Source organism: Sceloporus occidentalis, unplaced genomic scaffold (assembly GCF_023333645.1).
Source record: "Sceloporus occidentalis isolate IW3139 unplaced genomic scaffold, rSceOcc1.0.p SCAF_3, whole genome shotgun sequence".
Lineage (NCBI taxonomy): Eukaryota > Metazoa > Chordata > Lepidosauria > Squamata > Phrynosomatidae > Sceloporus > Sceloporus occidentalis.
Genome location: NW_028316983.1, coordinates 164125617 through 164143939, shown reverse-complemented (window position 1 = coordinate 164143939; position 18323 = coordinate 164125617). Strand labels below are relative to the sequence as shown.

Below are 18323 nucleotides of genomic sequence, written 5' to 3'. Positions count from 1 at the left end.
CCCCTAGTACGTACTGGGGGCGTAAAAATGGCGGCGCCCTATACACATGAGCGCCACCATTTTGACGTGACGGATGCTTAGCGTCTGCACGTCTTGGTGCGGTTGTGACGCCGCAAGTGTGCCACTGGCGCCTTGCAGTGTCACAACTGCACCGCAAGAAGTACCTGCTTTTTGCGGGTTCTTTTTGCTGCGCAGGGGAGCCATGCGGTTTGTCATGCAGCAAACACAGGTGCCGGCAGAGCGCCCTTTTTGGGCGCTCTGTAAAGCACCTATGTGAACTTCTTTGAAATACTGCATTGGAGATCTCTAGCAGACATTTCTAAGTACCTCACCAAGCCCCAAAACCCAGGAGTACACAGGACAGATCCATGACAGTTAAAGTGGTATTAAATGTCTATAATTGTACAGTGAAGATACACTCCCGGATAAGTTAGTTCCTTAAACCCATATATTCACCTTGAGCATAGCTCCTTAGTCTACAGTACTATGTCATATTCATCTGCTTTGTCCCTGCAGCTTAGGCTGACTACAATAGTGTCTTACATGGACCACGTACCTTAGGTGGACTGTAGCATCCTTCTGTAACTGTGCTTCAGACTGTAGCCTTAATGTAGAATTGTTGTCACATGGGTAGTGTTGTTCTTGCTGTTTTGTTAATGCTAATCATGCTATTTCCCATCTGACTAGCATGGAAACTGTAATTGTCCCACATAGGGTTTGCAGCTGTGACATGCTCAATTCCCAAAAGAATTTCTGAACTGAAGTGACCTCAGATGTACATCAAGAGTGGGCAAATTTCTAAAAAGCATGATAGAATCTTATTTTATATGTTGGGAGCAGAAAGGATGGTTTACACAAAGGCATGGAACCTAGCTCAATATCCAAATTAGAGGCCTGGTTGATAAAAATTACCAGTATGTTCATTTTATAATGTGAAAAAATAACAATAAAAATGTATATTAAAAAAGAGTGGACAAATTTCAGATATTCAGGTTCTTCTTAGTTTTTCATTTGAACACTGGACTCCACCAATTGGACCCTTGTGCTTAAGGGCATAGATACAGAATCAAAGAACTTGTTGTTGATTAAATTGTTTTGAATATCTGAACTGAGTTCACAGTCTTTCCACTCGAAAAATCCACTCTGCTTCTGTTTACCCCAAATGATCTTCATTTTGAAGTAGGATGGAGAGTCATCTTGTTGGTATTGGGCACTAGACCAATGAGATATCTACCAGCAAATCTACATCTACCTTCTAGCCAGTGTTAGCTATTTGAGCAGGTGAAGTGCTTTGAAAACCCCTTAGATTTTGCAGAGATGAGCAATTTACCTTCTAGGATCAAGAAAAGGGAAAACAGTTTCACATATTTGCAGGAGAATTGCTCATACCCCAATTACCCCTATCGTTTTGCAAATCTTTTACAACTTCCCCAAAACAACAAAAATGTCTCGAATATTTAAATGTATCTGGCACTTCCTTGTTCTAGCTTTCTAACTCAGCAATGTGTCTTTAGAAAGACCCAGAACAAATCACAGCCTGTGCAATCAAGAGATCCAAGAATAACCTGTAACCTGTGTGTATGTGTGCATGTATGCACACATTCAAGTCACCTGTGAATTTATAGTGACCCCAGAAATTTCATAGGGTTTTCTTAGTCAAGGACTATTCAGAGGTGGTTTTGCCAGTTCTTTCCTCTGAAATATAGCCTACAACATGTGGTATTCATTGGCAGTCTTACCTGCCATCTAAAGGGAAATGTATGGAAAAATAAAAAGAGTTTGTAGAACAAGCCAAAGGTGAGTCCTGTGAAAAATAAAAGGTCTTTTCTGCAGGAAAGTCTGAAGAAGATGTCTTACTTTTTAATAGAGCAAAAAATTGACATGGGGGAAAATAACTATTTGGGGGCATTAGATATTCGTACACTAGAGGAGGTGGTGTTGTTTTTTTCAAGGAGCAGAGAGTCTTCCTGTAACATAGGGCAAGAGAGTAACCTGAATCAGCATTTGAATCGCTGATAAGTGAAACTGCGAACACATCATGAGGGTGTTAACATACCTTACACCCCTCCTGCTGGATGTGCAGTTTCATAACTACTATCTAGAGTTGCAATATTTTGAGGATCATGATGACCTGCAAAAACTAGAAGTTATACACAGGTAGGAATCATACTGACTGGAAGAAATGGGGAGACATAAATAAAACTAAGATAAATGCTAAATGAGGTTGCTGATCACTTCACTCCCTCAAAGCTGTACATTTTAACTTACAAAATGGAAGTAAAGAGAATTGTATGAAAAAGCAATCAGTGACCGTGCCCTTTACCCCACCTTATGACTATGTTCCTATACACCCTTCCTGTCTGGTTATTAAGAGATTATCTCAGATCTAATCAATATATTGACACTTCAGAGCTAAAGCCATCAACTGTTCTGGACACTTTTGTTAGTCCACTGGGAAAACCACTAAGATCTTTGTCATCCTGAATATAATGCAAAACACCCCTCCAGGATATGAAATGGGGTATAAATCCATCCCAGCCCTAGTTATGGGTCCTTCAGATGTAGTCTGAGCCACTCCATGGACTTCTCTTCAGGACTTTTAATTATCACCCATTTTAACCCCCAACTTCTCTATATCCAACCTTCCATACCTTTCTTCCTGATATCCTTGTATAATTCTTAGGGTTGCCTTGGTTCTTGTATGTTTGTGTGCACCCTTTCACATTTGTAAATAAAACACAGGAGGCCCTTAGTATCCACTGGTATTTGGTTCCAAGACCATCTGTGGATATCAAAATCCATGGATGTTCAAATCCCATTAAGTAAAATGGTGTCCCTTATTTTAAAAAATGGCAACATCAAGGCTTGCTTTTTTGAATTTACGTAAGTTTTAAAATATTTTCATACCATGGATAATTGAATCCATGGATAAGGAATCCATGGATAAGGAGGATTGACTGTACTTTATCTATTGAAACTGGAACACTCTCTGCAGTTATTACCAGTATACATGGGTGAAAAGATTGCTGCAGTTACCCTCTTCTTGGAGGCCTCCTTTGAGCTATAAATTCCCAAAATTTTAAGGAGATGGTGGCACTGCAGGTAGGCACCCCCAACTTTCCCCTTAACAAGAGGCTTGCTTTATGTGAAGAGAAAAAAATTGTCCTGTTCAAAAGCACATCTTTATACATTAGCAAAACATATATTATGAAAGGCATATATACTCCAAACCAAGAAGAAGATTGCATCATCCCAAAAAAAACTATGAAAAATCAGTATTATTATTATTATTTTCTTATATCCTGCCCTTGTCCCAATATATGGACTCAAGGCGGCGAACAAGTATAAAACAATACAAGTTTTAGAAAGTTGGGAATAACTTGAAGACACACAATAACAACATCTTTTATTGACTACTAGGGACTCTGACTGAGGTTTTATGGGAGGTGTAGTCAGCAGCAGGTAACTTTTCCAGAATCTGCTATCCAGGATGTCAGCAGGCAGAGATCCTTTGTATCCTCTGCTACTAAGGATGACATATCCCGGCGGCCCCCTGGACAATCCCGCTTTTGGGCCCACTGGGCCTGCCCTGGCCCGGTTTGCCTTAAATCCCGGCTTTGGTCCCAGGCCCAGCCTCCGGGCCGGGCGCACTCACGCAGCCATTGTCGCAGCCACTAACGTGGCTGGCCAGCCACTAACGTGGCTGGCCAGCCACCCACCTCCTCCTCCTCCTCCTCCTCCTCCTCCATGGCCACGCCACCCTCCGCCTCTTCCGCTCCTCCTCCTCTTGCGCAGCTGCTGCGCTGCCCCCGCGGCACTTGCCCGAGCCACAGCCGGCAGCAGCGTGCACTCGCCCCTCTTGCGCGCTCACGCGCGGGGCTTAAACGGCAGCGCTCGTCCCCTAAGCCTTCTGGCCAATGGCAGACGAGCAGGGGCTGGCCTAGTTTCCAGCCCCAGTCTGCCATTGGCCAGTGTGAAGAGCTTTGGAGGAGGAGGAAGCAAAGGAGGAGGAGGACCGAGGAGGATAGGCCTCTGGGCCAGGGGGAGGGAAAAGTTTTTTTATTTTATTTTATTTTTAAATATATACAACCCAGACTTGGTTTTTTATTTTATTTTATTTTATTTTATTTTTAAATATATCCAACACAGCCATGATTTTTTTATTTTATTTTATTTTTAAATATATACAACCCAGCCTTCTGGTGGTGATATTGATACTGATGTTGATATTGATATCAATCAGCTTCTGAGGCATGCACTCACTCTTTCTGAAGCCAAGATGGTGTGACTTTCCAAAATGCATTTGGGTGCTTTGAATGCTAACAAGCCTGGCTTGCTTGGACAGTGATAATGATGATGATGATGATGGTGATATTGATATCAATCAGCTTCTGAGGCATGCATGCACTCTTTCTGAAGGTGAGACAGTGTCACCTTCCAAGGTGTGTTTTTAGTGTATTTTTTGTGCTTTCCCTTGACCAAGTAGACACTTCTGAGAAGTACAGTTGGTTCAAGAAACCTGAAACGGCAAATCTACTTCTTGTGAAACCACCTTGACATGTTCAATATGCATAGCCATGTTAAACCATGCTAAGTGTTAAACCCAAAGGGTTTGGTTATGGAATAAGCTTCTGAAATATGCAAGAAGCCATGTTAAGTAAAGCCATGTGAAATGCCCAAATGTGCTGGTGTGTGTGTTTTGGAATGGATCCAGAAAAGGAAGTACATTTCTGCCATCTGTCTAGGAATAATGCCAAAATTTCCCCCATTTTGAGCATGTCTAAGAAACATGCATTTATATTAACATTTTTTAAAAAATCATCAATTTTTTTGCGTGTCCTTCATTTTTTAAAAAATGTGCCCTACATTTGAAAATCTTGTCCTACATTTGTCCTGGTTTGGAGGTCCTGACTTGTGGCAACCCTATCTGTTACATGGTCCACAATGAGATGCTTTGGGCAGTTCCGCCCCCCCCCCCAGATTGCTGCCCCCTACCTCTGTTGTATTACTCATCATCAGCCAACTCACTAATGGACTAACTTTCCTTGTTTGACAGCTTATTCCTCCAAATAAAACTAGTGCTGCTTGCGAAAAATATATCTAGCTGAAGAACAACAATCAATCCAGACAACACAAGCAGTCATGTAAAGACAAAAGGGCTACAGAAAATGGAAAGAACAGGGAGTGATTACTTCTGAAGAGACACTTGCAGATTTGAGTTGTAAAACTTGCTGAACCTAATTTTTAACAAAGAGACATCTTAAGCCACCTGAAATGCAATCTTTAGATCTTAATTAGAAATGCAAGCCATCTTCCAATGGCCTTTTGTTTTTTAAATGCCTAGCAGGTAGCCCGAGGAAAAAAGTATTCAGTTTCTCTTGACTTGGTTTCTTCAGTCTCTTTTATGTTTCTCTCTAGAAATTCTTTCATTTTAACATCTATCTTTAGTATTTTGTCCCATTCATGTGCTTTTTCAAGCTAGTCACTTGAAATGTTAGAAGTAAAATTAAAACCAATTCTCTGCCAAAAGATGTCAGTTTGCAAGAATAGTTCACGGTCCATCATCAGTTTCCCAGTGTTGTTTTAAAGCTAAAGTCCTTACTCACTCTGATTTATTTTGCCAGTGCTAAGGGAACAAACGTGTGAGAGAGCAGATGAAGTCTGAACTCTCACCAGAAGCTAAAATGGCTGAATTGAGGTTGTCATACTTTGGAGGTATCACTACCAGGGTGTTGTAGTGATCTGAGTGATTCTGGAGATTAGGGTTCAATTTCCACTTGGCCAGGGAAACCCACTGGGTGACTTTGGGCAACTCACACTCTCTCGGCCACAGAGAATGGCAATGGCAAACCCTCTCTGAAGAACCTTGCCAAGAAAACCCCATGATAGGTTCACCTTAGGGTTACTATAAGATGGAAATGACTTGAAGGCACACAACAACAACATCATGAGATGGGATGACACATTGGGAATGACAATTTTTATTATTGTTTTGTGCCTTCAAATAGTTTTTGACTTATGGTGACCTTAAGGTGAACCTATCATGGGTTTTTCTTGGCAAGTTTCTTCAGAGGTGGTTTGCCATTGCCATCCTCTGAGCCTGAAATAGTGTGACTCGCCCAAAGTGGGTTTCCATGGCTGAGCAGGGATTCAAACCCTGGTCTCCAAAGTCACCGTTCCTAAACACACTGTGGAAATAATCCAGTTTGAGACCACTTTAACTGCCTTGGCACAGTTCTAGGGAACCCAGAGGGTTGTAGTTTGTTGTGGCACCAGTGCTCTCTGACAGAGAAGGCTCAATATCTCACAAAATGACAGTTCCCAGAATTCCCTAGCATTGGGCCTTTACAGTTAAAGTGGTCTCAAACTGGATTGTTTCTACAGTGTGTTTTCAGACCACTATGTGGTCCAGTGTTCAGACCACTATGCCATACTGGCTCACTGCCTGGTAAAACTGAAGGCTGTAAGAAAAAAGGAAGATCATATCACAAATGGATAGATTCAGTCACAAAAATCATAATCCTGTGTTTGCAAGACCTGAGCAATGGTTTTAATAGCAAGAGCTTTCAGAGGTCTCTTATTCATAAACTTGGCATAATTTAGAGCTGACTTGATGGCAAACAGCAACAATGAAGGGAACAAGCATTCCAGAAGCTCTGCTCAGCCATTATGGAAAAGAACTACAACTGCATACAAGCACAAACACATGCAGTAGCCCCACCTCCAATAGCACGTGCAGAAAAGGCCCTCTTCCTTGTGCATTCATGTACAGTGCCTCCATGTGCTATTTCAGGGATGGGCATCATGCAGTGTTCTGGGTGTTGCTGGGCTTCAGCTTCTAGCATTCCTTACCACTGGCTATGCTGGCTAGGCTGCTGGGACTTGCAATCCAATAATGACTAGAGGGGTACATAACTCCCACTCCCAACATAGTTGCAGCTACAGAGAATGAGATCCAGAACCCAAATAGTACAAGTTTCTTCATTGTGTTGTAGCTTTCCTGCTTAATACTGCATACATAAATGATCCTTCTTTGCAGATGTTCACCTTGTATGTACAGACACCAGGAAGGTTTATTCAGCAAATGAGATCTCAGGACATGGATGATCGTTGTGGATCCAGTTTTACATTGCTAGCATTATGCCCTTTAACCAATGAATAGGGCAAGAATGTAAGCACATTTTAAATGGGGGCTACTTCCCAAAACAATAGTAGAGCCCAAAGGTCTCCTGCAGAGCTGGAAAATTGAATCCAACTGGCAGAATCCAGTCTGGCCAGTGGTCATGAAGTCTAGGTTATTCTGGGAATTGTAGTTATAAAACTAACATCTCCCTGTTCTGGTCTCTTACCATCTATTCTCATGCAGCAGGGATCAAAGCTAGCAAGTGAACATGTATCAGACCAATTGCTTCATCTCTGGGAAATTATATTTGCACTGTGTCCTTTCTTGGCTCTGCTACTGTTTCTAGCTGCTGCAAGTTGTCTAAAAGTGAGCTATCTGATATGCTTCGGTAGATTAGAAACTTCATGTAGTGGGAAACTCACTTTGTTAAGAAAACTTGAACACACCGTACCTATAAAAGGCCTGCTATTTAAACATAATGCCCAGAAGCTTTATTACAGATTCTATAACAGCACATTTTCACAGCTTATGTGTCAAAGACACATCCTTTTTTAGGATGTGAGAAGTAAAATTTATATCCTTTCCAAATGCAGTGAACTAAAATAAGATCTCGACTCTATGTTTTATATGCCCTTGGGCTCCATGTGGAATTGCTCGATTATTTATGTATTTAAATTTGATTTCTGTCTTGCCCTTTTCTCAAAACTGAGGACCCAATCTACCTCACAACAAGATTAAAAACAAGTATGGACTGAAATGCAAAAAGGGACAATGTTAATGCAATTAACTAAATTATAGTATTAGGGAACATTTTTTTAGAGCTCCTTCCTCAGCAGCTAGTCACTTGTTCTCTTTTCCTGATCAGTCTCAAAAAAAGACCCCAAACTGCATTCTGACCTCTTCTGGATCAATTGCTCTCTCCACGTTCTTAAGCAGAGGAGAATTTGCTCTTCCCATTCCCTGCCATATTGGTGGTTCTATAGGTCAGCCAAGAACTAGTGGGTTTTTAAAAAAATTAATTTCATATATCACAGACAAATCAATTCAACCAAAAGAAAGAGAAGCAAAAGAAAAACAAAGAAAACAAAAAGTCTGCACTGTCAACCAAACAGCTCATTGTTTTTAACTTTATCTCTATTTTGCTATCCCTTTAATTACATTGTTGGTGGTGGTGCTAAAGGGTTTGCTTGGCAGGATTTGTTCAGAAGGTGTTTGCAAAATCTATCAATTTTAGACAATGCAACCACATACGGTCTGTTGTCCCAATTGCACCACAGCCAAACCAACAATATTGTGAAATATTACTATTTGTTTTTAGATCAATTTATTCATTTAATATGATTGGATTAGGATCACTTCAAAAACTCTATAGAGTTATGAGAGAGATGACAGAACAAAATTCGGATGAAGATTTGTTATAGGACACACACACTATCCAAGAACAAAATACATTGGTGTTATCTTATAAATCTTTTGGGGAGTAATTCTGTGCACATTGGACAAAAGTAGTGGGGTAGACATTTTATTAACTAAAATGTGTCTTTTATCGTGGAGGAAGAGTTAAAAGATAAGGATGCTAGACACATGTTAATCCAAAGGAGAGTAGGAGATAATGAATTTACAATGAGCTCTTATTACAACCTAAACAAACAACTTCACTTATGTTCAATTTGCTGTCTAAAATGGTGGGATTCACAGAAAGGTGTTATTTTAGAAGTGGACTCTAATGTGATATTTGATAAGAAATTGAATAGTTCACCTAATCTAGGGTTGCCATATCCCGCCGGGGGGCGGGGCAATCCCGGTTTGGGCGGTGCCATCCCGGTCCCGGTCCAGTTTGGTGCCCAAACCGAGACGGCCCCACCCACCGCGGCCACCTCAGCCCCCGCGGCGGCTCCAAGGCCTTGCTGAGGCCTGGGAAGGCTCTCCACGGTTGGAGCTCCAGCCGCGGAGACGCTCCCTCCCGGGCCCCAGCGAGGCCTTGGAGGTGGCTCTGCGGTCGGAGCTCCGACTGCAGGGTCCTCCAAGGCCTCTGCGAGGCCAGGGAGGAGGAGGAGGCTGCTTCCCACCGCGGCAATCGCCGCGATGAGGGGCGGCCCCCGCCTCCTTCCCGGCCTGGGAGCCAGCCAAGGCTTCCTCCCAGACCGGGAGGAGGAGGAGGAGGCTTCCCCTCGCGGCAATCGCCGCGATGAGGGGTGGCCCCTGCCTCTTTCCTGGCCCGGGAGGAAGCCTGGGCCGGCGATCGCGGAGCCCTGGAAGGCCTTGCCAGGGCTTGGGAGACACTGTCTCCCAGGCCCCAGCGAGGCCTTGGACAAATGTTTTGAAATGTAGGACCTTTTTTTTTTAATTTCCTGGCCAGGAATTTTTTTTTTTTTAAAAAAAGGTCCTACATTTTAAAACATTGTCCTACATTTGTCCCGGTTTGGAGGTCCTCGGGGATGGCAACCCTAACCTAATCATACCAGAAAAGATAACAAAACTGAGAACACAAAACAGAGAACTGTCAAATTGCGATATTCCTTTAGTAGATACGTGAAGATTTCTAAATCCAAGTGTTAAAGCTTATACACAAGTTTTAGAGATTCGGGTATTTTCAGACCCATGCTTCAGTCTCAAAATCTTTTCCCCAACAACTCTATAGCACATGATCTTTCACAAGTATTGTTGCCTATACACTCATCTCAAAAGCAGAAGACACCTATTACTTGGAGATTACATATGCTATTAATAATTAAACTTGAAGTTTGTTGAAAAATTAATGAAAAATATTAATTTATTCTATTCTCAGACAAATAATCTGAGTTTGGCCTCTCTTTGGAACACACTAAAAGTGTTTTGTTTCATCAGCTTATAGCTAAAGAATTACATCAGAGAAAAAGAAGTGACAGAAAAGAGTTAACAGCAAAAAAAATGATAATTTAATTAAAAACATGAAAACATAAAAAAATGGCAAAAAGATTTGGTATGCACTGTCTCAAAGGACAGTTGAACTAGAAATGCTCAACTTGAACAAAGTGCAAGTAATTTTGGCATATCCCAATATATCATATTTTGAGTTCAGTGATAACTCTAAACTATAGTCAAACATATTTAAAAATAAATTGAATAAATCCATGATGAAATGCATTCAAATGTATGAGGGTTCAGTACTGATCCAATGTTAATTCTTATTTCAAAAAGTATTACAAGGACCTCTGCTGTTCTGAACTAGTTAAAACACTGATTTTCATGGATTCAGTTCATTCATCCAACTTAATTCTAGATCATATATTAATAAATGGTATTGATTATGATAAAAGTAGATACATTAATGTCTCAATTACAAAGAATTAATTTAAAGCAAAGTTTTAAAAATTAGAAGGGAGATAGGGCTCTTGAAATTGGTGGAGGGTTTTTCTTTTTGTGATTTTGGTAAAGTTTAAAATATGATTTAATTACTCATCTAAAAAGATCATTTAACAATATTTTAAGATTTTTTTTAATGGTATTCCTATATCTTTGAAAACACGGATGATAGTGATGCCCCAAATAAACTGTGATCTTACTTACATTTTGGCCTATGGATCTATAACTTTACTGAACTAAAACCAAAAGATTTTTACAGATATAGTAGCACAACAATTTTTTATTATTATTATTAATCTGGATCATATCAGATGAGTCAAAATGTATCTCCTCTTCTTCAACTAAAGGGTTAATATTTAATTTATGTAAAAAGATCGTTGAAGCAACCTATGAAATTAGAAATGTCTTAAGAATATTGTAAGAATTACACCTCAGTATTTCTGGTTCAGAAGCAGAATGAGCCAAAATATGGACTATACAGTACTACCTTAAAAACCATCAATCTAGAAAGACCATTCATAAATGAGATTTAACTTCAGTTAACTTCACACACAAAAACTGGAGGAAGACACATCAATAATCTAAGATCTACAACTGATACACCAATGTATTAGCAAGAGAGCCAATGTGGTGTAACAGTTTGAGTGCTAGAGATTATGACTCTGGAGACCGGAGTTCAATTCCCCACTTGGCCATAAAACCCACTGGGCAATCCATCTCCCAGCCCTTTGTGGGCACCCTCACCAAGTCAAATGACCTCAGCTTAAGGGGAAGGCAATGGCAAACCTTCCCTGAACAAACCTTGCCAAGAAAACCCCATGATAGGTCCACCATAAGTCACCATAAGTCAGAAACAACGTGAATGCACACGACAACAACAGTATTAGCAAAGACCTGGAATGACTACTGAGGAAAATTAAGGAAGAAAGTGCAAAAGTAGCTGAATACAAGCAAACAAAAATAATGACCACAGATTATTTGTACATCTTAGAAGTGGATCATCAATACATCAAAACAGTTAAAGATTTTCTATACCTTGGCTGACTCATAAATCAAAATGGAGATTGTAGTCAAGAAATCAAAAGAAGACTAAGGGGCTATACAGATGGGTGGCATACCACCGCCCTTTTTCGTCCCAGATTGGGGCCACAGTAACCACATGCTGCAGCCTCCAGAGGACACACACACACACACACACACACACACACACACAAAAGCAGCTTCTTTTCAGCATCCTGGAAGGGGCACAGTAGGTGTGGCAGTACACCATGATGACACCCTTTCCACACTGCGCCGTTTGGGTGCTGGGCCACAGTGGCATCATCATGGCGTACACCGTGTAAATGGGTGCATGCCAAAATGGCACCATGGGGGTGGGATCACAGCATCGAGCGTGTGAACGCTATGCCATGACTTTGCCCACAGGTCTGCACCAAGTGCCAGTCTGTATCCCCCCTAAGACTTGGAAGAGTAGATAGATACTGTTTTCAAGAATAAAGATTTATCATTCATTATCAAACTCAGGATCATACATACCATAGATAGTCTGCCCTTGCCTTACGCGGCAGATCCATTCCCGACACACACACACACGTAAGGCAAAAAGCGCATATGCTTGAGCCCCATTAGATATAATGGGGCTCGTGTTCATCATGTGGCTGTGGGAGCACGCCATGGGTGCACACACCATTCACCCATTCGCCTGGCGGCTTCCACATCAACTGGAAGCCACCTATAACAAGCCTGCGTATGGGGCAGGCTCACGGTATTTCCAGTTTCTATGTATGGTTGTGAATTCTGGGAAGTGAAGAAAGAGAACAGGAAAAAAATAATGTCTTTTATAATGTGATGCTTGGAGGAGAGTTCTACAGATACCACAGACTGCAAAAACAATGCTCACTATAAGCCAAGATGATTAAACTGGGGCTTCTGTACTTTGGATGTATCAAGAGATCACATTGAACTCATTGAAAAACATAGTGCTTGGTAAAATGGAAAGCAGTAGGAAAAGAGGAAGACCACCCATAAGTGGATTGGCTGAATCAAGAAAGTGCTGAGTTTGCAAGACCTGATCAGGGCTTTTAATACCCAGGCTCTTGAGCTCTCAGCATTCGGAAGGCTACTATAAGTGAAGCTGACTTGACAGCACATAACAACAACAACAGCTGCTGTGAGGCTCCAAGGAATATGCTCTATTGAACACAGTGTTACCTACCCTGGGCAAGCACACCCAGGATTGCACTGAGAGTTAGTAGTGGTCCAAAAAGGTATACTTAACTGAAGATAACAATTTACTCTTAACAATTTACTCCCTAAGATTTTTCCCCCAGCATGCTTGATAGCATTTGATGTACTGTACTGTGTATTACCAGCAGATGGTGCTGGGGGACAAATCTCATGGAGATTTATCAAACCAGATTTCTTAATCAGTTTTATAATTACAGTACAGGTTGAGTCTCCCTTGTCTGGAATTGTGAAATCCAATATATTCCAAAATCAAAAAGTGTCCATGTGGGTGGCTGAGACAGTGATACTATAAGTCATCCCATTATGTATATGCAAATATTCCAAAATCCGAAAAAATCTGAAACCCATACCACTTCCAGTATTTTGGATGAGAGTTATTCAACCTTTATTCCGCATTCTAATGACTGTGTGTGTGTCTTCAAGTTGCCTATTGACTCATGGTCACCCCATGTATTTCAAAGGGTTTTCTTAGGGAAGGAATACTTAGAGATGGTTTTCTGCTTCCTTCCACTGAAATGTAGCCTATACCTAACTTGTGTTTATTTTCATTGCAAAGCTATTTGAGTAGTTATAAACTTCTGTAGCAATGTGCCATTGTTAGATTATGCTGGCACAGTATTTTGGCTACTTTAATGTACATCTACTATACAACTCTATCTTTGCGTTCTGCTGATCCAAGGGCATTTAGGAATGATTGTTTTGTTATCCAGCAGACAAAAGCTGGACTTTGAACCAACTAAAACAGTTGTATAGTGATAAATGTTGATGTACAGTCACTTATAGCTCACTGTGAAATATTGTTCCTGGGATAATTTATTCTTCTTTTTTTTAGCTAATGTGAGGATTGTGTGTAAACTCTGAGAGAGCAGGGTAACCTGGGGTTCATGGATGGTGATGGCATTTGATATCATTATCTCTGCTGATGGTAAATTCCTGGCACTTCAATGATAAATTCCTGGCACCAAGTGATTCCTGCCTCCATTATTTTCCCGGTAGAAACAGCATACACAACGCACAAAATTACATGATGGTACAGTGGAGGATTAACTAGAAATATATTTTACTCACAATAAAAATGAATAACCTGAATAAATATTGGGAAGGATATCATAAAGTCTCATAAAGCAGCAATAACAAAGTGCAAGATCCAAAGAAGAATGGACTGAGGTTATGTTTTCTCCACATAGGTCTCCTTCAGCAGTGAAATGGGCACCACATACATAATGAATGCATAACAACAACTGTTAAGGAATAACAACAACAACAACAGATCAGTCACAGAGGAAACAAAACATACCTGGTATTCTGTTCAGAGTCACCCAGAAATGTTCATCGGGGCTGTAGGTATCCTTGGACCACTCAAGGAGGTCGATGGAACGTTGGTCTTTGAGTACAAAGTCAACAAATTCCCTTGAAATGGCAATGTAGGCAGAGCCAAAATAGACCGTCAGATCATGTGGAGGAGGTGTTTTCCATAGAAAAGTCCTCAGCATGAAGGCAAAGAGACTGTACACTTGTTCTCTGTGGATATATTTGGTCCTACAGAGAATATGAGGTGGAGGCAACATCCCTGGAGTAATGTTTTTCCCTTTGTATCCTTTTAGATGTTGAATGATTTCCTTGTTGGTTTTCAAAGGGAAATCTTGCCCGCAGGTGTTGAGAAGGTATTTCCAGGGCACCTCAGACTTCACGAGATCTTTCATGCAGTTTAAGTCAGCCTGAAGCCTGGATATCCCAGCATAAACCACCAGCTCTGACTGTGAGGCCAGGAAGGCATTGGGGAAGCAGCCCAGCAATTGTGCCACTTTCTTTTTGAATGCATTTGGGGCCTTCTTATCCACATGGACACAGTAAATGTTTTGAGGCATATAGATAGCCCTGAAGAGCCTCTCGAAAGTATCGAACTCCTTGTGCAGAGTTAGAATGTAAGCTAAAGGAAATGTGGCTTCTTCTGCAGAGAGCGGTTTGGTAATATAGTGACTCTGGGTCACATAACAGCTGCAGTTAGATTTCCCAAACGATGTCTTCAGTAGGTTTTTTTGCACAAAAAATCTCTTTCCCTCCAGAATTGCTTTGCAAGCTTCTGCTAAGGCAGAGGATGCTGTCTGTTTGTATTTCACTGGAATGTCTTTATCAGAGAGTTTTGGTGTATATAATAGGATTAAAAGCAGAATGCAAAAGATAAAAACCACCAGAAAGCGCCACATTTGTGAATTCACAGTCATCGCTGAAAACGGCTGTTTTGTCCCATTCTAAATTTGAAACAAAAGATACACAGCATTCAAGATGATGGCTTTTGAAAAGAGAAACAAGCCCCTAAAATCACAGTGTTGGAACAAACAGACATCGACTCCATGGATCTTGAACTGGTGGGCAAGGACTCACTACTCCATACACTGAGAACACATGGCTCTGCATATGCTGTTGGACTGCCTCTTTTATCATTCTTAATTTCTGCTATGATGGATAGGGATGATGGGAATTACAGTCCAGTTCTGAAGGGCCATACATTCCACATTCTTATACTATTTGGTTGTATCAGCAGCACTATCACAACAATAACATGTGGCTTAAAAGAGAGAGAGATGTGGTCTCCAAATGCATGTTGGGGCAAAAAAAATTGGCCCAATATCTGGGAAGAGTGATGAACTAATTCTAAAAGCCACATGTTACAATTGTTGAGGCAACTTTTGCCAGCACTGGCAAATACATCAAATATTTGATTCTATACAATGAAAAGACACACAACTCAAGAATACCAGAAAGCCCAGTAAAAATAGATGGTTCATTATTTCCAGTGTAAACATGTATCGTGAGAATGTTCCACATTCTAGAAGATGTGGACATACAGAATACTGGACAAGCTAATCTGAAGGATGTTTTTGTATTTATTTTTATTTTTGTGCTTTTTATTTTGTGGGACTAAAAATCTTAGAGTTTCTGATCAGAACCAAGATTGATTTCAGACTAAAAACAAAAGGGAGGCTGGAGAACATGCCAGGCTGAACTTGAGTTTAGTTTTGCAAGCCATCAGATTTTGCAAACATCATTTAGTTAAAATGCTGCATGTTAATTAATTTAAATTTGAAACTAGGGGAGACAGAATACTTGTGAGATGGGAAAATGTCATAAAAGTCAGGGAATATTCCCCTCCCCCCCCCCATTGAATGTGTTCTCAGCTCAGTATATCAACTCAGGACTTTTTAAACTTTTGAAAGAATAGAGCCACCATTATGAACATGCAACAATTCTTTGTAGGATCATTTAGCTTCTTATTAGCAAAGATTGTGGCTTTTACCATGCTGCAGAATGAATGCAGTTTGACGCTACTGTAATGGTCATGACTCCATCCTATGGAATCCTGGGATTTGTAGTTTGTAGTGGCACAGGAACACAGGACAGAGAAGGCTAAATATCTCACAAAACTGCAAATCACAGAGTTCCATAGCATCAAGCCATGTCAGACTATATTCATTCTGCAGTGTAGATGAAGCCTGCATTGTGTGTGTGTGATTTCAGATCACCTGTCAACTTATGGCAGCCTCATGAATTTCAAAGAGTAGTTTGGGCAGTTCCTTCCTCTTAAATATAGCCTATAGCTCCAGGTGATCTCCCATCCAAGTACTAACCAAGCTTTGATGTCCTGTCTTGCGGCGGCAGCGGCAGGAGAAAGCAAGCGTCGGGGCGTTCTTCGGCCCCTGGAACATCCCCCCTCCCTCGCAGCAGCAGCGGCGGCCAAGGCAGGAGCAAGGGCACCGCCCAGGGCCCTTTAAAAAGGCCCAGGAACACCGGTCCTGGACTTGCGGCGGCGGCGGCGGCGGTGGCGGGAGAAGGCAAGTGTCGGGGCGCTCTTCAGCCCCAGGAACATCCCCCCTCCCTCGCAGCAGCAGCAGCGGCCAAGCCAGGAGCAAGGGCACCGCCCAGGGCCCTTTCAAAAGGCCCAGGAACACCGGCCCTGGACTCTGTTTTTCTCAACTTTTTTTTTGAAAAATAGCCGCCTCCTGGGGATGTATGACAAAACAAACGAAGGTTGGGGGTACTAGACCTCAACTCTTCATTCAGTAGTGGGTTCTTGTGCTGTAGACTGGTTTGCCAGCCAGTAGTCTTAGAAGTAGAATTATTATTTGGAGGGAAGAGTCGGAGATAGCCCATTGTGAATTTATTTTTAAAATCCTATTTTTATAGTTCGGCTTCCGTTCCTGCTACTTTGAGCCTTTAGGCAGGTGTGACGCCCATCCTGTTTTAGCTTGCAGGTTAGTTTAAAGATACAGATACAGGTAATTTTTTTTCCGGACCTGATGACTTAGAAGAGGTTAATTGTTAGAAAAGGTGATTTAAGTATTGAAGAGGGACAGACTATATTGAAAAGCCCATCTTGTTAGCTCTGTAACCAAATATTGTATGTAAACTAAGACTTTAGTTGGTCTGATATAGAAGGGTGGGGAATAGGAGAGAAGATCCTTTGATTAAGGGCTATGGAGGAGGAGAAAATTAATGAAAGTTCCAGCCCTATGGAAGGCAGGACTCAGGAGGCCTCGTGTATTTTAGGTTTTCCTGAATTTAGCAGGATTCTGAAGGAGGAGATGCAAAAACTGAGAGAGGAAATAAGAGAAGAAATTAGAGCAGAGATAAGAGAAGAACTAAGATCAGAATTTAAGGGGGTAAGGGAGGAAATAAAAGTAGACATACAAAAAGAATTACAGGCGTTAAAAACTGAGGTTAATGAAAGTGTTAAAAATTTTTCCAGAGAGTTGGGGGAGTTGAGCAAAAAAATTTCTAAAATTGAAAAAGATTCGGAATTTTGTGGAAATAGGATAGTAGTTTTGGAGAAAGATCGGGAATGGGAAATAAGCAATAGTTCACTGATAGAATTAAGACTGAAATAAAGAGCTTTGCGAATTCGAGGACTCCAAGAAAGATACAACGAGGATTTGAACGAACGTGTAATACCAGCTTTAGCCGACTTTATTGAATGGTCACATGAGCTGTTGGATCTTGAAGTGGACAAAATTTACAGGGTTAATTCAAAGGTGGCAACAAATAAGAAACTTCCCAGAGACATAACTATATTTTTTGTAAGAGAAAGAGTTAAAAATTTGATTTTGGAAACCAGTTACAAAAAAAAATTATTCATCGATGGCCAGGAGATAAGAATTTTTAAGGAAATTCCTCACATAATTTTGCAAAGAAGAAAAGAATACGATTTAGTAACTCAGTATCTTAGAAAAGAGGGAATAAAGTACAAATGGGGGAAATTAGAAGGGATTATTTTTTATATGAACACAAAAAAATACATAATAGACTCACAGGAGAAAATTCAAACATTCCTAGATGATATAAAGGAGAAGGAAGAGGAAAGACCCTTAGAAAGAGAAGTGAAAGCACCCAAGCAACAAGTAATAGATGGTGAAAATGGAATGCAAATAAGAAGTGAGGGAAAATCTGAACAAGGGAATCCAAACGGAAGGGAACTTAGGAAGAGGAAAAAAGACCTGGCCAAGCATAAAGAGGACAAAGAAATAGGTTCGGAGATCTCGATAGAATCCGAGGACAAAAGAGATTCAAAATCCGGAGAAGAGTCAGATGAAAATTCAGATCAATTATTGTT

At 40.9% G+C, this 18323-nt stretch overlaps 1 pseudogene; it reads right to left on the bottom strand.

Annotated features, from left to right (window-relative positions):
• Window positions 1-13986: 13986 nt before the first annotated feature.
• On the bottom strand, window positions 13987-14961 carry LOC149317039 (N-acetyllactosaminide beta-1,6-N-acetylglucosaminyl-transferase pseudogene; annotated as a pseudogene).
• Between the last annotated feature and the right edge of the window lie 3362 nt (window positions 14962-18323).